Source organism: Bos grunniens, chromosome 10 (genome assembly GCF_055505025.1).
Source record: "Bos grunniens cultivar Pamir isolate PY7600 chromosome 10, Bosgru_T2T1.0, whole genome shotgun sequence".
NCBI classification, from domain to species: domain Eukaryota; kingdom Metazoa; phylum Chordata; class Mammalia; order Artiodactyla; family Bovidae; genus Bos; species Bos grunniens.
In genome coordinates, this window is record NC_141174.1 from 18,552,615 (window position 1) to 18,578,694 (window position 26,080).

General features: G+C 37.5%; 1 protein-coding gene across 49 annotated transcripts in view; it reads left to right on the plus strand.

The window, feature by feature from the left end:
• Positions 1-26,080, plus strand: part of NUMB (NUMB endocytic adaptor protein) — a 161,808-nt gene that overhangs the window by 54,157 nt on the left and 81,571 nt on the right. For 22 of the 49 annotated variants that reach the window (XM_086319836.1, XM_086319852.1, XM_086319859.1 and 19 more), the window contains one exon: positions 23,226-23,310. The exons of the other annotated variants lie outside the window; for them this stretch is intronic. The gene's annotated coding sequence lies outside the window, so the exon portion shown is untranslated. The remainder of the gene's footprint in view (positions 1-23,225; positions 23,311-26,080) is intronic. 49 annotated transcript variants of the gene reach the window in all.

Consider the following 26,080-nt stretch of genomic DNA (forward strand, 5'->3'; position numbering starts at 1 on the left):
TAAAAACTATAGTATGGTTGATTTACAATACTTTGTTAGTATAGGCAAAGGATTCAGTTATATACATATATATGTATTTTTTTTTCAAATTATCTTCCATTATAGGTTATTGCAAGATATTGAATATAGTTTCCTGTGCTAGACAGTAAATGCTTATTTCTTCATTCTTTTGTATGCAAAAAATTATTTGTCATTCTGTAGATTTTGATTCATAAACTAAACTAAAATACAGAAGCTGAAAGTTTTGATGTAGCTCAAAGTTCTCTCATATATTTTGTTTGAAAGAGCTTTTAATAACTGAAGTTCAATTCAACAAATTTGTACTAATCAGTTCATTGAAGATGTTGAGGTAGGTAAGAAATGGGAGCCAGAATTTCATGGTCTTAAAGGATTTTAAATCTATTAGAAGAAATCTATTAGGAGAGATGGAACTTGTAAATAACCATAAAAAAGAAATTATGTGTCTTACATAGTTGCCAAATTTCAGTGTGCAACTTACAGTACTTCTTGAGTTTATAGGTGAGAAATATTCTTACTTGCTTTCTTACTTGCTTCATGGATATGGCATTTGATCTGTGCCCTGAAGATTGAGTAGTATTTTACCTAAGTTGGAGTCTGAAAAAAGGTCAGTTTACATTGAGAAGTTACTTAAGGACAAGGAAGAAGAGTGGAGTTGCCCCCCTGGTTCATTAAGTGAGGTGTATGGTTTCTGAATCTTTTCATTTCTGTTTAATTTTTTTTTTAGACTGGACATATTTCAGTAGTTTTATTTTTTGGAAAACATTAAATTGGGAGAGAAAGAAAAAGTATATTTTAATTCAAAGGACATTGAAATCTTATTCACAACTTTTGGTTACTTTATTTTTCAGTTCTAAAATTTCTATTTGCTCTTCTTTGTCTTCTGTTGTTTTTTTTTTTGCTGGTGATTTCTAACTTAACACTTATTTCAAGAGTGTTTGATATTTATTTGAGCATTTTTACAATAACTGCTTTAAAGTCTTTATGGGATAATTCCAATATCTAAGTTCATCTCTTCATCAATGTTGTATTTTCCCATGTGAGCTGAGATTTTTGTGGTTCTCAGGCTGAGTAATTTTGGTTTGTATCCTGGACATTCAATCTGAGTGTTATAATGAGATTCTAGGTTTTGTTTACTTTCTGTGGAGAATGTTGATGTTTTTGTTTTAGCTTTCTGTGGGTTGTGATTCCAATGTCAGTTCAGTCTTCACAGCTCTGTCAGTGCTTTTCAGATCTGTCCCATGTGCGTTCCTCTCACCGGTCAGTCAGGGATTTGGTTGGAGGTCTGCTCATTTTCTCTGTTTTCAAAGGTTATATTATGTTAATTGGCATCAGATTCATACCTTCACAGGTTGAGAGGGAGCTCAGAGCTCATAAACAACTTTGTGGAGGTATTTTCTCGAGAGCAGGGAGAGCAAAGGAAAAAATAATGGAGTTTGGCCTGCCCACTTGGAAGCAGGGTTCTGCTGAACAGAGAGGAATAGTCCCCTCAAGAGTTTTCGCTCCTAGAGGCTTCCTTTCCTAATTGATTTTTCTACTGTTGCTTTGCATCCACCACAGAAGGCCTAGGGACTGCGACATGAAAGTATGGAGAGAAAGGAGAATGAAATAATACCCTAGTGATTTCCCTGCTTTCTTTGCACTTGAGGAGTTCCCTTTAGAGGAGCCATGGGCTACAAAGTTGGACACGACTGAATGACTGAACACTCCTATTTTCTGTCCTTGAGCCAGAGCTAGAGGGTTTCTCCGGTATCTCTCTGCCTCCACCATTGAGTTCACTTCTGGGTTTTGGGCTGTGCTGAGTTCAGGCTGGGGGTACTAGAGGAGGAAAAATGCTAAACTTACAGCAAGTGCGTTGATAAAAAAAAGTTCTGTTGCTTTTCAAAGATCTACCTGTAATGTTTACATTTCAGAGTCTTCACATAGCTGTTCATGCGTTCTAGCCAGGTTTTATAGTGTTTATTACTAAACTGTTGGAAATTCTTCCAACATTTTTGTTTTACCATTTTGTTTTGATGTAATTTTAAATTAATGGGAAGTTGTAAAAAGATGACAGGAAGGTTCTGTGCCCTTTACCCAGTGGTTACATCTTATATAGCTAAAACATAGTATTCAAACAAGGAAATTAACATTAACACCTACTTTTTATCATGGAACTTTCAAATCCATAAGAATGTTGAAAGAATAGTACCGTTACCTAATACCATTATCATACCTAGGAATATTAACAGTGTGAGTTTTTTTGGATAGTAGTCTTAATGTTCCAGGTGTCTGTTTTGATGCTTGAAGGCTTAAGTTATTGTTCACGGAGATGACCTTCCGGATGAATACTCTTATTGATTAATTTGAGTGTCTGGGCTCTTCCAATGTGTGCAATTTAGAGCCTAGAGAGCTTCTTGATTCTATATTCTTATTCTGTCTCATGCTTCCCTCAGCTCAGACTTCTTGCAGTACTCTAAGCAGATACTCATTACAGTAGTCCTTATCAGAAGGTTAGAACTTTGTCAGGCTGATTTATTACTTACATAGAGTTTCTGATATGGTGAAATAAAAGGATTGTAAAAAGTGTAAGTAATTGAAAATCTGACTACAAGGCTTAAACAAAGAGAAGTTTGTTTTCCTTACATAAGCCTGGAAAGGCAGTTGCTCATGTTGCTTCAGTGACTCAACAGTGTTGGGGCCCATATCTTTGTACTTTGCTTTACCTTCATGGTCCTAGGATAACTGCCACAGTTCCCCCGCCCACAGTTACAGAGGACAACAAAAGATCCAGGCCAAGAAAAAGCTTTCCTGGAAGTGACTTGCTCATAAGTGCTGCTAATGTTTCATGGGCCAAAATGGGTTTTATGGACACTTCTAATTGGCCTCTATAGTGAGAGGCAAGAAGGAAGGAAGGATTGGGAGTGGCTTTTTGGGTAGTCAATAAATAGTATCTGTCCCGGTTGTATGATAGCATTCATTTTACTTTCGAAATGCATTCATGTTGTTTCAGTATGATGTTCAACACATAGGTTTATAATTACATAATAGCTTTATAATTACATAATAATGTCTTTCTGGGTACTCTGGGAAACACGGAAACAAAATGAATTTTAAATAGAGATTGTGAGATTTTGGTTATGAAAGGTGAAACTGGCTTGAATTCTGGGACTTGGTATAATGGTTTTGTGCTGGGAATTTCAGTTATTCTTTTTTGCTCAACATTATTTTAAGATTTAAACATAATGTGTAAATCTAGTTAATATCTACTGACTGTTGTATAATATTGCATTTTATGTGCATTTCTACATTTTATTTATTTATCTGATAACAGATTTCTAGGTGTGGCTTAAAAATTACTAACAGAATTGCTGTGAACTTCCTTATACATTATCCCCTGTTGACTTGTACAAAGGCTTCTCTGTAGTCTACACTGAAGAAAGGAATTCCTGATTTATGATCCATACCCATACTTAATTTCACTAAATACTGCCAGATTGTTTTCCAGAATGGTTGCCCAGTTTATGCTCCCACTGGCAGTGTATTGGGGTTCCCATTTCCTTAAATTCTTACCAGCATTTGGTTTTATCCATCTGTTTAGTCTTTTCAGTCTGATGGTAATAAAGTAATATTTTATTTTAATTTACATTTCTGTGATTGTGAGGTTGAGCATCTCTTTACTTAGACATCGTTTGTCTCCCTTGCATATTGACTAAAAAAGTTACCCAAATAATACTTGTTAGTTGTATTTATTTTTGAAACTACAAATAGGCAAATATAAAAAGGTTATTTCTAATACTCTAATACAGAGGTAATTGCTATTAATATGGCTATATCGTTCTGATCTTTAAATGATGCATAAACGTACAAATTCGTATATACACAATTTCATAACTTAAATTTTCACTTGCCAATAATTTATGACCATTTTGTTTTTCTAAATCATCAACTCACCAGAACCAGTAATTAAAGAATTATGCAAGCCCATATTATTGGTAACTTGGTGTTAAATATGGTGGAAGTAGTTAAACTAAAGAAACTGGCAAATGCTACAAATCAGGGCTTCCCCTTCCCTGCTCATTTCCATCCAGAGCCATTTTATCAGCACACTACTGGCTTATATACATTATATCAGTATAGATATACTTCATTTTCAGTGGCTTCATAGAAGTCCATTTCTATGTATCAATGGTTCTCAGTATGGTTCTTGGACCAGCGGTATCAGTGTTAACTGGGAATTTGTTAGAAATGCAAATTCTTGGCCTCTACGCAGGCTTACAAAATCAAAAACTCTTCTGTTGGGTCCCAGCTATGTCTTACAAGCTCTTTAGGTGATTCTGATGCATGCTAAAACTTGAGAGGCACTGTGTGTGCAGAGGTACTGTAAGTTACCTGATTGAGGTAATGATATCTATATGGTAAATTCCTAGATAAGTGTTCATTTAAAAGTCTTGCGTGTGTATTGCCAAATTGAATTCTATAAAGGCTATATTGGTTTCCATTCCCACCTCAAGTCTACATCAACTTCATTTTAGATTCTATTCCATGTAGAGAAAAGTAGCTGTATTAAAGATCTTACTTCTTTTTTAGCTGTGTTTGTATCTTTTTATACATCCTAAAACTCAGCTCACCTGCATTATTGTCAGCAATAAAATACCTTTTGTTATTTATACTTTTAAAAAGAGAACAATTGAGACAGAAAAAACAAAAACCATGCCTTTCCTGCTGCAGAACACATCTAGCATCACATATGGCTATATTGGTGAGTACCTACCTTTAATCCCTGTTGTAAATGGTTAGTTGAGGCTTCTTTCCTTACCTCTGGTACGTTACATCATTCTGAAACACGACTTTAAAATATACGAAGACTTGCTTGCTGTGAAAGTTGCTACTAATGGTGCCAAGCTGTTAAAATGGGGAAAAGATCCCAGCAAGAACTTGTGACTCTTCTTGGCCCATATAGACAATAGGCTGCAAGTACTTTATTTTGAAGGCTTTTATTAGATTTGGAGCCAGTATTGGGAATTTTTTTCTATATAGCCATTGTATATTTTGACATTCAAATTCTAAAATTTTACTCGTTTACTATAAATCTGATTTTATCTATTTTTAACATCTGACATTGGGGAAGAAAATGGCTAGCATTTTGACTGAAACTGCTTTAAGAAAATAAAAAGTCTAGCAGTACATGTATTTCAGTTCTTAAGTAAAGATGAATGCGAGTGAATTTCTGGCTTTTTTCTGGAATTTATATTATATCTGGAATGTTATATATTTCTAAATTTTGTTTCTAACAGTGAGTGAAATATGATAAAGTGAATGTAAATATATTTTACAGCAACATGAATGTTGGCTACAATGCATTATTTTTTCACGTAACTTATTCCTAGTGAGCTTAAATGTGTTCCATAGTCATCAGTGTGATTTAGCTTGCAGGATTTCCACTTTTTTCTTCTAGAATTCGTCAAAATTCTTGAAACTTTCTGGAAAACAAATTCAGTAAATAGAGTGTTTTTGACCTTTCTTTCATTTGAACCATTGTTTTTGTTTTTATTTTTTGGCACTGTGGCTTGTGGGACCCCAGTTTCCTGACCAGGGACTGAACCCAGGCCACAGTAGAGAAAGCCCAGAATCCTAACCACTAGGCTACCAGGGAACTCCCTGAACCACTGTCCGTAATAGGGAATAGTAATCTTGCTTCTGCAGGAACTTTTGGTCTGATACGAAATAAATCAGTTGACTGAATGTGTATCTGTCAGTTTTCGTCTTTAATATTTGATTTACAAATGATTAAAAATGAGTTTTCAGAGCCACAGTAGACAATATTGATTTTTAAAAGAAATAATAATTATGTATAAATCATTTATTCTAATAAGCTTCTACCAAATTTGCTTTCATAGTAGAATCAATAAAATGTTTTAAGTCATTTCTCACTTGAAAAAAAAGTCCTCACAGGAAGTATGTCTTACAAGGGAGAGGTTTTCCATAATTTCCTTTATAGTGATAAGATTTTTTCTATTCAGTTCAGTTCACTCAGTCGTGTCCAGCTTTTTGGAACCCCATGGACTGCAGCATGCCAGGCTTCCCTGTCCATCACCAACTCCTGGAGTTTACTCAAACTCATGTCCATAGGGTCAGTGATGCCATCCAACCATCTCATCCTCTGTCACCCCCTTGTCCTCCTGCCTTTAATCTTTCCCATCATCAGGGTCTTTTCCAATGAGTCAGTTCTTCGCATCAGGTGGCCAAAATATTGGAGCTTCAGCATCAGTCCTTCCAATGAATATTCAGGACTAATTTCCTTTGGGACTGACTAGTTTGATCTTGCTGTCCAAGGGACTCTCAAGAGTCTTCTCAAACACCACAGTTCAAAAGCATCAATTCTTCAGTGCTCAGCTTTCTTTGTAGTCCAACTCTCACATCCATACATGACTACTGGAAAAACCATAGCTTTGACTAGACAGACCTTTGTCAGCAAAGGAATGAATGTCTCTGCTTTTTAATATGCTGTCTAGGTTGGTCATAGCTTTTCTTCCAAGGAGCAAGGGTCTTTTGATTTCATGGCTGCAGTCACCATCTGCAGTGATTTTGGAGCCCCCAAAAATAAAGTCTCTCATTGTTTCCATTGTTTTCCCATCTATTTACCATAAAGTGATGGGATTGGATGCCATGATCTTAGCTTTTTGAATGTTGAGTTTAAGCTGGCTTTTTTGCTCTCTTTCACTTTAATCAAGAGGCTCTTTAGTTCTTCTTCACTTTCTGCCATAAGGGTGGTGTCCTCTGTGTATCTGAGGTTACTGATATTTCTCCTGGCAATCTTAATTCCAGCTTGTGCTTCATCCAGCCCAGTGTTTCTCATGATGTCCTCTGCATTTAAGTTAAATAAGCAGGGTGACCATACACAGCCTTGATGTACTCCTTTCCCAACTTGGAACCAGTCTATTGTTCCATGTCTAGTTCTAACTGTTGCTTCTTGACCTGCATACAGATTTCTCAAGAGGCAGGTCAGTTGGTCTGGTATTCCCATCTCTTTCAGAATTTTCCACAGTTTATTGTGATCAACACAGTCAAAGGCTTTGGCATAATCAATAAAGCAGAAATAGATGTTTTTCTATTAGACTTCTTAAAAAAAAATCTGATTATCATTTATTACCTTTCCTTTGATTTATAATCTCAGTAATTAGAATTGGGCTGATAATATATGTTGTTACTCAGTCGCTCAGTCATGTCTGACTCTGTGACCCCATGGACTGCAGCATGCCAGCCTTCCCTGTCCTTCACCATCTCCCAAAACTTGATCAAACTCATGTTCAGTGAGTCGGTGATGCCATCCAACCGTCTCGTCCTTTGTTGTCCTCTTCTCCTCATGCCCTCAATCTTTCCCAGCATCAGGGTCTTTTCCAGTGAGTCAACTCTTTGCATGAGGTGGCTAAAGTATTGGAGTTTCAGCTTCAGCATCAGTCCTTCCAATGAATATTTAGGACTGATTTCCTTTAGAATTGACTGGTTTAATCTTGCAATCCAAGGGACTCTCAAGAGTCTTCTCCAACACCACAGTTCATATGAGTCTCAACAGAATCTTTGTGGATTGCTAGATACTAAGGGCTTTTAAAGTATTTAGACTTCATTATATAGAACAAATTTTGAATTGAAATTTTCTTTACTTCTGTTTTGTTTTGTTGTCAGAATTTCCTGGTAGTATTCAGTTAAGACTTAGGGATTTTCTTCTAGAGATTAGGCAGCTTTTCTTCCCTTAGGAGAGTTATTCAAAGTCTTTTTTTCCTTGTGGTATGTGCTTACCAGGCAGAGTAGCGACTGTATTCTAATAAGAAAACCTTTTGCCAAAATACCCAATAGAGCAGAAAACTGACCTACTTAATGCTGACAAGTTTAAAAAAATCTATGGAATTGTACCAGTATTGAATCAACTTCTTCCTTCTCTTGTGGTGGATACGGTGGGGTAAAGAAGAGGGTAAAAAAAGGAGACTGAACTGCTGTAGGGGAGTAAATGAATATTTAATTACCTGAAATGATTTGATTAAAAGCTATTCATTTTGTACCATTTGAAGGGGTCTAAAATGTAGCAGTTCTTTATAGATCTCTTTAAACCTTAAAAAAAAAGAGGCCTAGGAAATTGCTAGGGCATTCATGCTAATAATCTAGAAAAGCCCTGTAGTTAAGGTTGTCAGTTAGCATTTCCTGAATAATTGTTTGTTTGTTTTTGCAGGATATGGTAAATTTATTTTAAAATTTCAGTTATAGTTTTATCAGTGTAGTACATTTCAGAATTTATAGATACTGAAGCAACAAAAAAAGAATGTTCAAACTATTTGTAGCAGGTGACTATAGGCATTAACTTTATCAAACTCATTTCAACTGTTATCCAATCTAATTTTAAGTACTCTCAGTATCACTAGCTTTAAATTTTAGAGGTGTGCTGTTTAGTAGAGAAGCCACTAGCTGATGTAGCTATTTAAATGTAAAGTAAATGAATTAAAACCGAATACAGTTTAAAAGTAGTTCCTCCGTCAAAGTAGCCATATTTCAAGTGCCTACTAGCAAATGTGTCTAGTGGCTACTATATTGGGTAGTATATTGCCAAATTCAGACTTAAATTGAAGAAAGTAGGGAAAACCACTAGACTTTTCAGGTATGACCTAAATCAAATCTCTTATGATCATACAGTGGAAGTGAGAAATAGATTTAAGGGACTAGATCTGATAGAGTGCCTGATGAACTATGGACGGAGGTTTGTGACATTGTACAGGAGACAGGGATCAAGACCATCCCCATGGAACAGAAATGCAAAAAAGCAAAATGGCTGTCTGAGGAGGCCTTACAAATAGCTGTGAAAAGAAGAGAAGCGAAAAGCAAAGGAGAAAAGGAAAGATATAAACATCTGAATGCAGAGTTTCCAAGAATAGCAAGAAGAGATAAGAAAGCCTTCCTCAGAGATCAATGCAAAGAAATAGAGGAAAACAACAGAGTGGGAAAGACTAGAGATCTCTTCAAGAAAATTAGAGATACCAAGGGAACATTTCATGCAAAGATGGGCTCGATAAAGGTCAGAAATTGTATGGACCTAACAGAAGCAGAAGATACTAAGAAGAGGTGGCAAGAATACACAGAAGAACTGTACAGAAAAGATCTTCATGACTAAGATAATCATGATGGTGTGATCACTCACCTAGAGCCAGACGTCCTGGAATGTGAAGTCTAGTGGGCCTTAGAAAGCATCACTACGAACAAAGCTAGTGGAGGTGATGGAATTCCAGTTGAGCTATTTCAAATCCTGAAAGATGATGCTGTGAAAGTGCTGCACTCAATATACCAGCAAATTTGGAACACTCAGCAGTGGCCACAGGACTGGAAAAGGTCCGTTTTCATTCCAATCCCAAAGAAAGGGAATGCCGAAGAATGCTCAAACTACCGCACAACTGCACTCATCTCACCCACTAGTAAAGTAATGCTCAAAATTCTCCAAGCCAGGCTTCAGCAATATGTGAACCGTGAACTTCTAGATGTTCAAGCTGGTTTTAGAAAAGGTAGAGGAACCAGAGATAAAATTGCCAACATCTGCTGGATCATTGAACAAGCAAGAGAGTTCCAGAAAAACATCTATTTCTGCTTGATTGACTATGCCAAAGCTTTTGACTGTGTGGATGACAATAAACTGTGGAAAATTCTTCAAGAGATGGGAATACCAGACCACCTGACGTACCTCTTGAGAAATCTGCATGCAGGTCAGGAAGCAACAGTTAGAACTGGACATGGAACAGATTGGTTCCAAATAGGAAAAGGAGTACATCAAGGCTGTATATTGTCTCCCTGCTTATTTAACTTACATGCAGAGAACATCATGAGAAACGCTGGGTTGGAAGAAGCACAAGCTGGAATCAAGATTGGGGAGAAATATCAATAACCTCAGATATGCAGATGACACCACCCTTATGGCAGAAAGTGAAGAGGAACTAAAAAGCCTCTTGATGAAAGTGAAAGAGGAGAGTGAAAAAGTTGGCTTAAAGCTCAACATTCAGAAAACTAAGATCATGGCATCTGGTCCTATCACTTCATGGCAAATAGATGGGGAAACAGTGGAAACAGTATCAGACTTTATTTTTTGGGGCTCCAAAATCACTGCAGATGGTGACTGCAGCTATGAAATTAAAAGACGCTTACTCCTTGGAAGGAAAGTTATGACCAACCTAGATAGCATATTCAAAAGCAGAGACATTACTTTGCCAACAAAGGTCCGTCTAGTCAAGGCTATGGTTTTTCCAGTGGTCATGTATGGATGTGAGAGTTGGACTGTGAAGAAGGCTGAGTGCTGAAGAATTGATGCTTTTGAGCTGTGGTGTTGGAGAAGACTCTTGAGAGTCCCTTGGACTGCAAGGAGATCCAACCAGTCCATTCTGAAGGAGATCAGCCCTGGGATTTCTTTGGAAGGAATGATGCTAAAGCTGAAACTCCAGTACTTTGGCCACCTCATGCGAAGAGTTGACTTATTGGAAAAGACCCTGATGGTAGGAGGGATTGGGGGCAGGAGGAGAAGGGGATGACAGAGGATGAGATGGCTGGATGGCATCACTGACTCGATGGACGTGAGTCTGAGTGAACTCCGGGAGTTGGTGATGGACAGGGAGGCCTGGCGTGCTGCGATTCGTGGGGTCGCAAACAGTTGTACACAACTGAGCGACTGAACTGAACTGAAGTGTGTGTTGGTTGGCAACCTTTTGGCTAGGGTAGGGTTGGGGAGTTTGTTCTTTTTGTGATCTTTTTTAGCAGGCACATTCATTCACTTGATGACTCAAAGTTCTAAGAGAGGCAGAGATTGAAATGTTCAAGCACTTTTCAAGTCTTTGCTGTATCACATTTTTTAATGTCCCATTGGCCAAAGCTCAAATTCAAAAGGTAAAGAAAATCAATTCCTCTTGATGGAAGAGTGGCGTCTTGATAGGAAGAGTAGCAAAGTCATATTGTAAAGGAGTGTGCATAAGGAATGGGAGAAATAACTGGCCATTTTTGTAGACAGTCTACTGCTGTTATTTTCTGGATAATACAAGTACCTACAGCTCTTTATTGGATTTATCATTCTCCTTCTGTTTTTTGTTTCTTTGTTTGGGTTTTTTTACTTTTGTTTTTATTATTGTTTTAAATAATTCAGTTATTTAATTTTACTCACATTTTCTCTTTCTAGTATTCTTGAGTCTTTCCTGTGTTACTGTGCTTTCATCTGAGATGATTTTCTTTCCTCTCAGATAATTTTTAAAAAAAATTTTTAAATTGAAGCATAGTTGATTTACAATATTGTGTTAGTTTCAGGTAGTGAATATTCACTTTTTGTCTGAAAGCACTTTTTATTTTGTCTTCACTTCTAAAGGACATTTTCGTTGGGCACAGAATTGTGGGTTGGTAGTTACTTTCTTTGAGCATTTTGGATATATCATCCCATTACCTTTTGACTCCATTGTTTTTGTTAGAGAAGTAATGTCTTTGGTTTTCATGTTTTTATTAAGGCTTTTAGGTGGTTTTCTTTATATCTAAGGTGCTTGAGTTTCATTTGTACTCTTGAGTCTGTAGCTTGATGTCTTTTGTCAGGTTTGGCATATTTCTTCTGATATTGCTTCTGCCCCACACTCTTGCACTCACTTTATCTAGGGGTCTAAGTATGGACTGGAAGAAACACAAGCTGGAATCAAGATTGCTGGGAGAAATATCAATAACCTCAGATATGCAGATGACACCACCCTTATGGCAGAAAGTGAAGAGGAACTAAAAAGCCTCTTGATGAAAGTGGAAGTGGAGAGAGAAAAAGTTGGCTTAAAGCTCAACATTCAGAAAACGAAGATCATGGCATCCGGTCCCATCACTTCATGGCAAATAGATGGGGAAACAGTGGAAACAGTGTCAGACTTTATTTTTCTGGGCTCCAAAATCACTACAGATGGTGACTGCAGCCATGAAATTAAAAGACGCTTACTCCTTGGAAGGAAAGTTATGACCAACCTAGATAGCATATTCAAAAGCAGAGACATTACTTTGCCAACAGAGGTTCATCTAGTCAAGGCTATGGGTTTTCCAGTGGTCATGTATGGATGTGAGAGTTGGACTTGAAGCAGGCTGAGCGCTGAAGAATTGATGCTTTTGAACTGTGGTGTTGGAGAAGACTCTTGAGAGTCCCTTGGACTGCAAGGAGATCCAACCAGTCCATTCTGAAGGAGATCAGCCCTGGGATTTCTTTGGAAGGAATGATGCTAAAGCTGAAACTCCAGTACTTTGGCCACCTCATGTGAAGAGTTGACTCATTGGAAAAGACTCTGATGCTGGGAGGGATTGGGGGCAGGAGGAAAAGGGAACGACAGAGGATGAGATGGCTGGATGGCATCACTGACTCGATGGACGTGAGTCTGAGTGAACTCCGGGAGTTGGTGATGGACAGGGAGGCCTGGCATGCTGCGATTCATGGGGTCACAAAGAGTTGGACACGACTGAGCGACTGATTTGATCTGATCTGAAGTATGTATATATTGGATCTTTTATAGTTTTTCTTGCCAAGAGAATTGGTCCAATACAATCTACTCTATAATAATTTGTAATGGATGTTAGATCTTTTTTTGCATCATAAATATCTGTCATATGCTGTTCAGTATTTTTCATCTTTTTTTCTCATCTGTTCTTCATCTATGTATTTTCTGTTGACCTGTTTTCTATTTCGTTTAGTGTCCAATCTGTTATAAGGATGTGTTTTATTATTAATTTTATATTATGTATTTTTTAGTTCTAGAATTTTAATTAGTTATTTTTCTCTTGTTGTACATTCCATTTCTGTGGTGAAATTCTCATCTACTTTGCTGAACATATTAAACACAGTTATTTTAAAGTCTGTGTCTAATAATAAGAATTTCTAGATCCCCTTTTGATCTTTTTATCTCGTCTTTTCTTGTGGCTTTCAGTCATTTGGTCTTGTCTCCTAGGATTGCTAGTAATTTAAAAAATGAATGTCAAACATTAAGTATGAGAAATGATAGAGGCTGTTAATGGTGATATTGTTCACTGGAGAGGATTTAATTTTCTTCTGGTAATAGTTAAAACTAGGAGCAGATGACCTTGATTCAATACAGGCTTGGGATGACTTGAGGCTTTGTTTTAGGCTTCCTAAGGGTTGGTTTAAATCCAGTTTCCCTTTAGTCCTGTCCTTCAGAGGTATCAAATAGAATTCTGCAGTGTTTGCCAGGGCCTCTCCATCTTGGCAGGCTCTGAACTATAAATTTTCTTTTCCTTGTATTGTGAGACTACCAAAAGTTCTACTTACCTTTTTTGCTTTAAAATAGGCACTTTGCTTGGTTTTTGGCCTCTTGCCCCCACACAGGTTAGGATTCAATAAATACCCTGAGGGCAAAAACAGTACAGCATGTTCAGACTTTTCTGTGATTGTCTTTTCTCTGAAATCTTAGCCCCTCAAATCCTGCTTGTCTGATAAGCCCTGAACTCTGATTTCTATGTCTGCAGGTCTGTGAGACTGCTGAACATTCTAGCTTGCAGCTAGTTGCCTCAAGAGGAGAAATCACTGGAGATTGTTAGGCTTAACTATGCATTTCGTTTTTTGCCTGTATTTTGTCTTCTCACATCCTGGCTTTCTTCCTTGTTTACTTTTTGTTTTTAAATTCAATTTTTAGTTTTTCTTGCCAAGAGAATTGGTCTGATACAATCTACTCTATAATTATTTGTAATGGATGTCTCTAGTTGTTATTAAAGCATTTATCAATATTATTAATTTATAATAATAAGGCATTATTATAATCAATTTAAAGCATGTATTAATCATTGCAATCAACTTGATGTATGAGTATCCTGCCTTTATGTACCTTATATTCTTTAGGGAGGAGAGCTACCAAGAACACATTTATTTATATTGTGATAAACAGTAGAGGAGACAAACAAGGTATTATGAGTTTATTGTAGAGTTTTAGTTCTATAGAGTTTATTGTAGAGGTTTAGTTCAGATGATATGGGTGATCAAAGATAGCTACTTTGAGAAAGTGATATTTGAGCAGAGCTCTGAAGTGTGAATGGCAACCCACTCCAGTGTTCTTGCCTGGAGAATCCCAAGGACGGTGGAGCCTGGTGGGCTGCCGTCTATGGGGTCACATAAGAGTCGGACACGACTGAAGTGACTTAGCAGCTGAAGTGTGAATAGAATTATTCAATATCTCTGAACCAGAATTTTCGTATGTGTTAAATACCAATAATAGAAGAATTGAATGAGCTCAACAAATGAATGATAAATTCATAAATGAATGATAAATGAGCTCAGTAAATGATGAACGTGCTCAATAAACGATGGGCTTTTTTTTACTATTATGGGCTTCCCTGATGGCTCAGATGGTGTATAATCTGCCTGCAATCCAGGTAACCTGGGTTTGGTCCCTGGGTCAGGAAGATTCCCTTGAAGGGAATGGCTACCCAGTCAATGGCTACTCCAGTATTCTTGCCTGGAGAATTCCACGAACAGAGGAGCCTGGCTAGCTACGGTCCATGGAGTTTCAAAGAGTCAGACTGAGTAACGAACACTTTCACTTTTTACTATTTTACAACTATAAACCATGAACTTTGCTCTCAAGGTATCTGAACTCTATGGGACATGATGTACACCAATAATTACAATACATAAACAGTAATAAGGCCTTAAGCAGTGAAAAAAAGTGGTGATCAGAGGGAGCAGATGTTACATTCAGTTTTGGAGATTAGGACTATTTAATGATGAATGTAATATATGTACTAGACTTGAAGCTTGCCATTTCAAAAGCGAATTTAACATATAGCTATCTCATTTGTAAACTTTTACATTTTATCAGGCATAGCAACCAAATTTCTGATTTGTTCCCTTCATCCTACTCCACCTTATATCTTTCTGTGTCTCAGTAAACAACAACTCTGTCCTTGCAGTTGCTCACCCCAGCAACCTTAAGGTCATTTTTCATTCTTCACTTTCTCTCACAATGTTCATTCAATTCATCAGCAAAATCCTGTCACCTCCATTCTTAAGATACATCTTAAGATAACATGTCCTGGAAAATGTTGCGTATTGTGAATTTATTCATTTGGTGAAAGTGTTACAACTGCTTCTCCAGGTGTGGTCTCTTCTGGAGCTAGGGGCACAGATAGTGGATCACATACCTCTCTGACCTATCTTATCTCCACTTCTATCAGTCTGGTCCAAGCCACTATCACCTCTCACCTGGTTTAGTTTCAGTTCAGTCGCTCAGTTGTGTCTGACTCTTTGCAATCCCATGGACTGCAGTACGCCAGGCTTCCCTGTCAATCACCAATTCTCAGAGTTTACTCAAACTCATGTCCATTGAGTCGGTGATGCCATCCAACCATCTCATCCTCTGTCGTCCCCTTCTCCTTCCGCCTTCAATCTTTGCCAGAATCTTTCCCTTCAATCTTTTTCCAGGGTCTTTTCAGATGAGTCAGTTCTTCACATCAGGTGACCAAAGTATTGGAGTTTCAGCTTCAGTCCTTCCAGTGAATATTCAGGACTGATTTCCTTTAGGATGGACTGGTTGGATCTTCTCGCTGTCCAGGGGACTCTCAAGAGTCTTCTCCAACACCACAGTTCAAAAGCATCAATTCTTCAGTGCTCATCTTTCTTTATAGTCCAACTCTCACATCCATACATGGCTACTGGAAAAACCATAGCTTTGACTAGATGGACCTTTGTTGACAGAGTAATGTCTCTGCTTTTGAATATGCTATCTAGGTTGGTCATAACTTTTCTTCCAAGGAGCAAGTGTCTTTTGATTTCTTGGCTGCAGTCACCATCTGCAGTGATTTTGGAGCCCCCCAAAATAAAGTCTGTCACTATTTCCACTGTTTCCCCATCTGTTTGCCTTGACGTGATGGGACCAGATGCCATGATCTTAGTTTTCTGAATGTTGAGTTTTAAGCCAACTTTTTCACTCTTCTCTTTCACCTTCATCAAGAGGCTCTTTAGTTCTTCTTCACTTTCTGCCATAAGGGTGGTGTCATCTGCATATCTGAGGTTATTGATATTTCTCCCGACAATCTTGATTCCAGCTTGTGCTTCATCCAGCCCAGTGTTTCTCATGATTTACGCTGCATATAAGTTAAATAAGCAGGGTGACAATATACAGCTTTGACATACTCCTTTTCCTATTTGGAACCAGTCTGTTGTTCCATGTCCAGTTCTAACTGTTGACCTGCATACATATTTCTCAAGAGGCACATCAGGTGGTCTGGTATTCCCATCTCTTGAATTTTCCACAGTTTGTTGTGATCCACACAGTCAAAGGCTTTGGCGTAGTCAATAAAGCAGAAGTAGATATTTTTCTGGAGCTCTCTTGCTTTTTCAGTGATCCAATGGATGTTGGCAATTTGATCTCTGGTTCCTGTGCCTTTTCTAAAACCAGCTTGAACATCTGAAAGTTGACAGTTCACGTACTGTTGAAGCCTGGCTTGGAGAATTTTGAGCATTACTTTACTAGTGTGCGAGATGAGTGCAATTGTGTGGTAGTTTGAACATTCTTTGGCATTGCCTTTCTTTGGGATTGGAATGGAAACTGCCCTTTTCCAGTCCTGTGGCCACTGCTGAGTGTTCCAAATTTGCTGGCATATTGAGTGCAGTACTTACACAGCATCATCTTTTAGGATATGAAAGAGCTCACCTGGAATTCCATCACCTCCACTTGCTTTGTTTGTGGTAATGCTTCCTAAGGCCCAGTTGACTTTGCATTCCAGGATGTCTGGTTCTAGGTGAATGATCATACCATCATGATTATCTGGGTTGTGAAGTTCTTTTTTGTATTGTTCTTCTGTGTATTCTTGCCACCTCTTAATATCTTCTGCTTCTGCTGGGTCCGTACCATTTCTGTCCTTTATTGTGCCCATCTTTGCATGAAATGTTCCCTTGGTATCTCTAATTTTCTTGAAGAGATCTCTAGTCTTTCCCACTCTATTGTTTTCCTCTATTTCTTTGCATTGCTCACCGAGGAAGGCTTTCTTATCTCTCCTTGCTATTATTTGGAACTCTCCATTCACATGTGTATATTTTTGCTTTTCTCCTTTGCCTTCAGCTTCTCTTCTTTTCTCAGCTATTTGTAAAGCCTCAGCTGAGGAAATTCCTCTCTATTCCTAGTTTGCTGAGAGTTTTTATCAGGAATGAGTGTTGGATTTTGTGAAATGCCTTTTCGATATCTCTTGATAATGATCACATGACTTTTTAACCTCTTAATGTGATGGATTGCATTAAATAGTTTTCAAATGTTGAATCAGCCTTGACTAACCTGAGATTAGTCACTGGGTTGTTGTGTATAATTCTTATTATGCATTGTTGGATTTCATTTGCTACTATTCCTAGTCACATTTTTATTAACTAATAGTTTCATTAGACCCCTTCATGGCATACTGATCAATTGAAGCTTTGAAAAATAGCCATATATATTAGATGATAGCATTGAGGTCAGATTTTTTTCCCTCCATAGACTGAACTGGTTAAATTTAACAGGATGGAATTTAGAACACATTATGAAAGATTTTTTTAGAATCAGTTCAATATGCACAGTTAATGGCACAAACTGTCTTTTTTTAAATTCTGGCTCTGTCACTTAGATGCTGTGAAACCTTGAGCAGGTTATTTCATCTCTCCATTTCTCAGTTTATTCATCTATAAAAGGAGGGTACTGATGGTACTTATCATGTAACGTTTGTAATGTTGTTTTGAAATATAAAGTAATATACATTAATCATTTAAGACAATAGCTGGGACATAGTAAGGGCTGATTAACTGTTACCTGTGGTTATTATAAAGTTCTACACTTGAGGTTCAAACTCAGTTGTTTAGGATTTGAGTGGTATGATTTAGCACAACTGAGAAAGATTAGATATCTTAGTCTTTTGTTGACTGTAAACATAGGGGAGTGATAGTGTATTTGGATATGATAAAAATTAATGTACTTTAAAGTTCTAAGAGTGGTTAACAGGCCCGATTTTACCTCAATTTCCCAATGAAATTGTTTAAAAGAAAAACAAAAGAAAAGGAAAAACAAAAAAGCCCTTTGCCAGAAGCTAGGAGACATTACTTTGCCAACAAAGGTCCGTCTAGTCAAGGCTGTGGTTTTTCCAGTGGTCATGTATGGATGTGAGAGTTGGACTGTGAAGAAAGTTGAGCGCTGAAGAATTGATGCTTTTGAACTGTGGTGTTGGAGAAGACTCTTGAGAGTCCCTTGGACTGCAAGGGGATCAAACCAGTCCATTCTAAAGGAAATCAGTCCTGGGTGTTTATTGGAAGGACTGATGCTGAAGCTGAAACTCCAATACTTTTGGCCACCTCATGCAAAGAGCTGACCCATTGGAAAAGACCCTGATGCTGGGAGGGATTGGGGGCAGGAGGAGAAGGGGACGACAGAGGATGAGGTGGCTGGATGGCATCACCAACTTGATGGAAATGAGTTTGAGTAAACTCCGGGAGTTGGTGATGGACAGGGAGGCCTGGTGTGCTGCAATTCATGGGGTTGCAGAGTCGGACACAACTGAGCGACTAAACTGAACTGAACTGAGGAGAAATATGTAGTTACTTACAAAGTAGAAGACCTGGATTGAGAAAAACCAATCTAAATATTGGCTAAGATTCAATGAAGGAAGGAAAATGTTTCATGACTTTTTTCTCATGTTCTGACCTGAAGACATAGTTTAACACCAACTGAAAAATTGATCTGCACTTCTTTCTTCATGATTTTCAAGCTTAAGAAATTATTCGTATAAAAGTAACCTTTCCTTTCTCAGTGAGACCTAAACTGAACATGCTATCTAATATTGCAAACTATTTTGTTGAATTTTTTCTATAACTTTTATTTTTTAAGTGACTATACAGTTTCCTTAGGTTTATAGTTTATCTCTCCCACAACTAGAATTCTAAGTCTCATGAAGTCTTTTTTCACTGAAGCACCTAGAACAGTATGTAGGACAACATAGTTACTCAGTAAATGTTTGCTGAATTAGTTAGATGAACAAAATCTTAGACTGATTCTCAGTATATTACTGCTGCTGCTGCTAAGTCTCGTCAGTCGTGTCCGACTCTGTGCGACCCCATAGACGGCAGCCCACCAGGCTCCCCCGTCCCTGGGATTCTCCAGGCAAGAGCACTGGAGTGGGTTGTCATTTCCTTCTCCAGTGCATGAAAGTGAAAAGTGAAAGTGAAGTCACTCAGTCATGTCTGACTGTTAGCGACCCCATGGACTGCAGCCTACCAGGCTCCTCTGTCCATGGGATTTTCCAGGCAGGAGTACTGGAGTGGGGTGCCATTGCCTTCTCCAGTATATTACTAGTAAAAGCAATAGGAACTTTAATTCAAGTCAGGGGAGGAGCCTGGAGTTCTGCCTCCAGGTCCTGCCCTTTTCCACCTTGTGGCATCTAAGTAGCATGGTTTGAAAACTGTTTTGCAAGCAATGATCTATGAAGTTGCTGGAGTTGCCCATTTCATTTTATCCTTCTTTCTGTATCTTGAAATAGTAATTCCCAGAAAACATCTGGCCTCAGTGGAATGGTAGTAAATACATGTGATTGGCTACAGAATGGCTCATTTCCTATGGGAAATATACTTTCTAAACTGTAAAGCTCTGTTACAACCACTGGTTGAGAGAACTCCTGGTAACACTGCTACTGCTGCTGCTGCTAAGTCACTTCATTCGTGTCCAATTCTGTTTGACCTCATAGACAGCAGCCCACCAGGCTCCCCCGTCCCTTGGATTCTCTAGGCAAGAACACTGGAGTGGGTTGCCATTTCCTTCTCCAATGCATCAAAGTGAAAAGGGAAAGCAAAGTTGCTTAGTCGTGTCTGACTCTTAGCAACCCCATGGACTGCAGCTCACCAGGCTCCTCCGTCCATGGGAGTTTCCAGGCAAGAGTACTGGAGTGGGGTGCCATCACCTCCTCTGGTAACACTGCATATGACATCAGTTCAGAATATCAGAGGACATTATCATGCTAACCTTTTAGATACTAAACAAAAGAAAAGAAAAAATCAGCAAAGAAAATCAATAAAGTTGGGATAAAACCCTAAAATGTAAATAGAAACAAATCTAAAGTGTTTCAAATTATAGCATAAACACACTGAAAGGGGAAAAATAAGTATAAACACGCTGAAGGGGGAAAAATAAGTAACCCAAGTAACTTTTGAGCATCCTGTACTTTGAAACTCAAAAAGAGCTATAAACAAATAACCCTAATTTATAGGCTATATTTGTGATGGTATGAATTGGCAACTTTGAAACTATTTTCTATCTATATTAGGATTCAACAAATGAATAAGTATATTGAGGATAATGGGAGCCAGGTTTTTCAATTGTTGGAGAAGGTAGTTTTATATATATATATATAGAAGAAAAGACTCCAGTAAATCCTGTGATGTTGGATTTGAATTGGAAATTATGAACTCATGATTTTTAACATTTATTTATATAAAGATAGAAATATACATGTATGCATGTATACACTTATGTATCTTTCTCTTAGGGATGTGTATAATTGTATGTATAGATATATGTATATGCATGTACATACACATATGTGTATATGAGTACACATATATGTGTGTCTATATTCCAGCTTTGTTTGCTAAGAGGCCTTGAAGCAATTGCAGTGAACGTACCTAACTCCCATATGCTGATTTCTAAATCATTCTCCACTTAAAGGAAACCAGAGCTCTTTGGAGAAATGGCTGATCCCAGGAAGAACTGGGTCAGGGAAAGTACAAGAGGAGTCTGGAACATACTGTTGTTTCAGAAAGAAAGGAGGTAGTCAAAGAATGATGGGGATGTGTCAAAAGGAACAAGAACCAGTGTGGAGAAGCATCCACGGGCCAAATGAATGATGATAGTTACAGATTATAAACTATTGAAAAAATAAGAACCATACACATATAAGTAAATGAATAAATGACTTAAGTTGGGAAGAAGGGAAAGTTCTTCATTAAAATGGCTAATAAATATAGAACTGTTGGAATTAGAAAATGGCGTTTGGGAACAATTAAAATAGTACTCTCACCCAAGAATCCCCTGCAGGTACCAAACTATGGAGTAAAGTTTGATGAGGAATATGATATTTACATAGTCTCAAGACAATTCCTAACAATATATTTACTTATTACAGAGAGAAAAGCAGTAACTTCACGGTGCAGAATCTTGGCAGATACTCATTAACCAAGTGATCAAAGTTAGCATCACTGGTAATAGAACCTGTAACCTCTTGCGGCTTCTGATGTGATGCAGTGAGAAGCACCCAACATTACTTGTGACATTCCTACAAAAAATGCATAGCCTGAATTTAAACATGAGAGACCATCAGACAAACCTAAATTGAAGAACATTATACAAAATATTAAATGGTCTGTGTTCTTTAAAAATATCAGTCTTATAGGACACAGACTGAGAAACTGTTCCAGTTGGTTGGATTCTAAAAGAGGCATTACCACTAAATGCAGTGCATGATTCTGAATTGAATTCTGGACTGGGGAAATAGGTAGCTTTAAAAGACATTTTTTTAAGCAGTTAATGATATTTGAATATGGGCTGTAATTATATAGTAGAAATTTTAACATTGACACAATACTGATTTGGTTAGGTATACTAAGTGAATATCTGTATTCCTGGGAAACTATATGAAAAAAAATATTGAGGGCTAAAGTGCTAAGTGTCTGCAACTCACTCTCATGTGGTTCAGAAAAAAAATGTGAGGAGGAAAGAGACTGACAAAGCAAATGGGGTAAAGTATAAATAGTGATATTTGCAAATTTTCTTTAAGTTACATAAAAAATTTACCTAAAAATTCCTGAATTAAAATACTTGAGTTGTGATTGAACTGACTTGATCTTATTAATGATTTGTAGAATTCATGAAAAGGACAAAAAGTTATTCTCATCATTTAGAGAAAGTAGCAAAGCAAATGCTGATCAAGTAGAAAAACTCCAAATTATTAGGATATAGAACAGAAGGATTTTTTTGTTTGGATTTTTGTCATGGCTTAGTAACCTCGGGCATCTCACGTCCTATGTTCATTTCCTTAAACTTTTATGAAATAGGTCATTTAAGGACTTCTTAAACATTTCCTATTTAGCTAATTTTTTTTAAGTGCTTTGTAAAAATTAAATGACCTTTGTTCCAGACAGATCATTTAATAATTTTATTAAGAAAAATTGAGGGCCATTTTGGCCATTATTTGTTAAAAGGGGGTGTTTTGGGGGATAGAAGTTCTTTCTTTATTGAATCTTTGAGCTACAATGAATGCAGTCATTTTAATAATTATCTTTATGTAATATACCATTTTAATAATATAATTTACATTTTAAACTAATAACATTCATAAAAATGCACCTTGGTGATAGTATTGATGAACTCTTTTAACAAAATTATCCTATAGGATTTTTGTATAATTTCTATTTTTTCCTATTTTAAATTGACTTTTGTATTGTATTACTAAAATGACCCCTTCAAAGAAACACCTAACCTTATAACAGATAGATGTATTATTGGCAAATGCAGGTGTTGATAGAAATCTCATTATTCATTGTAAAATTATTTTATTGCGATTCTAAAGACAGCAGTAGTGACAGTTTCAGTTGTTTTGACTAGTGTAAAATTCCAGGTGTAAACAGACACAATTATTCTTCAGTGGTAATGATAGTTCTAACCTATTTCGATGATGTGTCTGCTTCTGTTTTTCTCTTACAAAAATTCCTTTCTACTATTGGTGGGAATCACTCCTTCTTGACACCCCTCTTCCTGTTTTGGGCCCCTTGAATACTACTGGTCTTAGAAAGTGTATGCCTGGAATGGGATTCATGGGAGTTGTTGTCAAGAGACAACAATGTCTTTTCTGTTTGGCTCTTTCTCTGTGTATATATGGTATTTTATATTTCAGAGATTCAGTAGTTTACCTGTAGGCATTTGACTGCTATTCAGAGGAATGATTTATTATTAATTAGAGGAGTTATGGTTCTGTTTGTGTGTGGATCTTACAGTTGCTGTGGTGACTTGAAGTGGTCATCTTCGTTACAACATAATAAAGCTCTGATTCCTGGGGGAAGTTGTGAGCCTCCTCTTTTTATTTCGTGTATCTGTGGTTTTTTTTTGATTTATCATATCCATGTAATGTATCAATAATTATGTTACTAACAACAATTTTGTGAGATGTTTATTATTCTCATTTTACAGATGAGGAAACTGAGGCTTGGTGAAGTTACGAAAGTTGTCCAAAGTCACACAGCTTGTAAAGGGCACATTCAAGATTCAGAGCCAGGTCTGTCCAATTTCAAAACTCTTAATCATGGCCATGAAACTTTGCAAGAGCTGTGAAGTATCAACCTGTGATAAGTTGTATTGATATTAATATTGCTTAACTGTCGTTTAACTCTTATTCATAATTTTTGATGGTTTTTTCATCTATAATAATTTTGTGTGTGTTTTAACTATCGTGAAAAGAAATATGAAATAACAATGTGGGTCTGGGCTCTGGAGACAGCTACCTGGGTATGAATCACTAAGCTGCTCCACTTACTTGTGTGACGCTGAGAAAGTTACTTAACTTTTCTGTACCTCAGTTTTCCTATCTGTAAAATGGTGATCGTAATATAATCTGCCTGATATGGGTTGTTGTGAAGATTAAATGATTTAAAGTATGCAAAGCACTTGGGCTTTCCTTGTGACTCATCTGGTAGAGAATCCGCCTGGCCTGTGGGAGACCTGGGTTCGTTCGATCCCTGGGTTGGAAAGATCCCCTGGAGAAGGGAAAGGCTACCTACTTCAGTATTCTGGCCTGGAGAATTCCGTGGACTCTATAGTCCATGGGGTCGCAAAGAGTCAGACACTACTGAGTGACTTTCACTTTCACTTTTCATACAAGGCACTTGTAATGGTGCCTGGCACACAGTAAGCATTCAGTAAATGTAAACTATTAGTATTATCATCTCCTAGCAACCAGTAAGGGAAAAGGCAATGGCACCCCACTCCACTCCTGGAAAATCCCATGGATGGAGGAGCCTGGAAGGCTGCAGTCCATGGGGTTGCTAAGAGTCGGACACACCTGAGTGACTTCCCTTTCACTTTTCACGTTCACACATTGGAGAAGGAAATGGCAACCCACTCCAGTGTTCTTGCCTGGAGAACCCCAGGGACGGGGCAGCCTGGTGGGCTTCCATCTATAAGGTCACACTGAGTCAGAGACGACTGAAGCGATTTAGCAGCAGCAGCAGCAGCAACCAGTAAAACAGATGATCATTATTTCTAATTCTCTGTTAGGAAATTTGGATAAAGCAAAGTTTAAGCAGCACACGATACCTACATAAACCAAAATTAAATTGAATAAGTTAGACCTAAAGAAAATCATTCATTTGATCAAATTCAGATCCATTGTAAAGCCGACTTGGAAACTGCTTCTGGGTCTTACATGTATAAGGACTACATACAGGTCCATAGGAGCTCAATATGACCACTGTATCATGAATGTTTTGTCTGTTTTCCTCTTGTAAGTGGAATTTGTATTCAAAATGTTTACGATTTTAGGTGACTTAAGGAGATTGTGTTTTGGCAGTGTTCACAGATAATTATCAAGAATGAAAACTTTACTTGTTGTGTAAAATGTTGGCAGTGTTTCATCACTTGCAGGAGTGGTTATTAGAACTTCCATTGTGGACACTGTGCACACTGATTGAGCTTTGAACCAGTGGGACCACAGCACATTCAACCAGAACTGAGCCATGTACTTACTGATCACATGCTCTTCACTCTTATTCCTTGTAGCGGCCTCAGAATTCTAAAGTGTAATATCAACTCTTGTTACAATTTAGTAAAGTAAAATACCTATAATTAGTGCCTAGTAAGTTTATACCAATTGCAAAAATATCTATCAAAGGGAGTAATTTGAGTCAAGTTATGTGAAAGTTCAAAAGCTCTTATTAAAAATAGGACTTGGTTTGTATATGGGCCCAAGACGTCAGAGGCTTTAATCTATACATGCATTTAATTTATTCTTTTTATTATATTGAGCCTTCCTCTCCTCAAACATAGTCTCTCTTTCTAGCTATTTAGATATTTTTTATTTATTTATGGCTGTGCTGGTTCTTCATTGCTGCTCACACTTTCTCTAGTTGCAGTGAATGGGAGCTACTCTATTTGCGGCGCACAGACTTCCTACTGTGGTGGCTTCTCTTGTCGCAGAGCATGAGCTCTAGGGTGCGAGGGCTTCAGCAGTTGTGGCATGTGGGCTCAGTATCTGCAGTCCCCAGGCTCTAGAGCACAGGCTCAATAGTTGTGGGGCACGGGCTTAGTTGCTCCAGGGCAGGTGGATCATCTTGGAACAGGGCTAGAACCTGTGTCTCCTGCATTGGCAGGTGGGTTCTTTACCATTGAGCCATTAGGAAAGCCCCTTAGATATTTAAAAATATCTTTCAATAGTTTCTTTTTCTCATAAGTCTCTCAAATCTTCTCTTAAATTTAATTATTATTGTTGTTAAATTTTTAAATAGTTTTTCCTCTTTTTTTTTACATTTTCAATTTACTGATAGAAACTTTTTTGGTATATAGATCTCTGTTCAGCCACCTTAGCTGAAGTATGATGATTGCAATTGTGTCTTTCTTTCCAGTGCTTACAAAGTTTCTTTCTCTTGCCTTGCTATGCTAGTTAGGACTTTGAGTACAGTGTTCAATACAAGTGTTAAAGAGGGCATTCTTACATTGCACTTAGCTTTTAAAAAGAAGCGGTCCGTTAATAATAATGCAACAAAGATCCTGCATACTGCAAGGATGACTGAGTCAGCCAAATAAGTAAATAAACATCTCTAAAAAATAAAAGTACTTGCATTTTAAAAAAAGAAAAAGAAAAGGGATAAGTGAAGATATACAAGGCAAATGGAAATGAAACAATCACAAAAGAAAGTGTTGCTGTGTGACCACTCCTTTCAGTGACTGTTTTTTCTCCCTTTCCTGATTGCAAACTTTAGTAAAGAACTGATAGTCCATATCATTGAGGTGTTTTGAGGAAGACTCAAAAAGATTGATTTTGTGTTAATCAT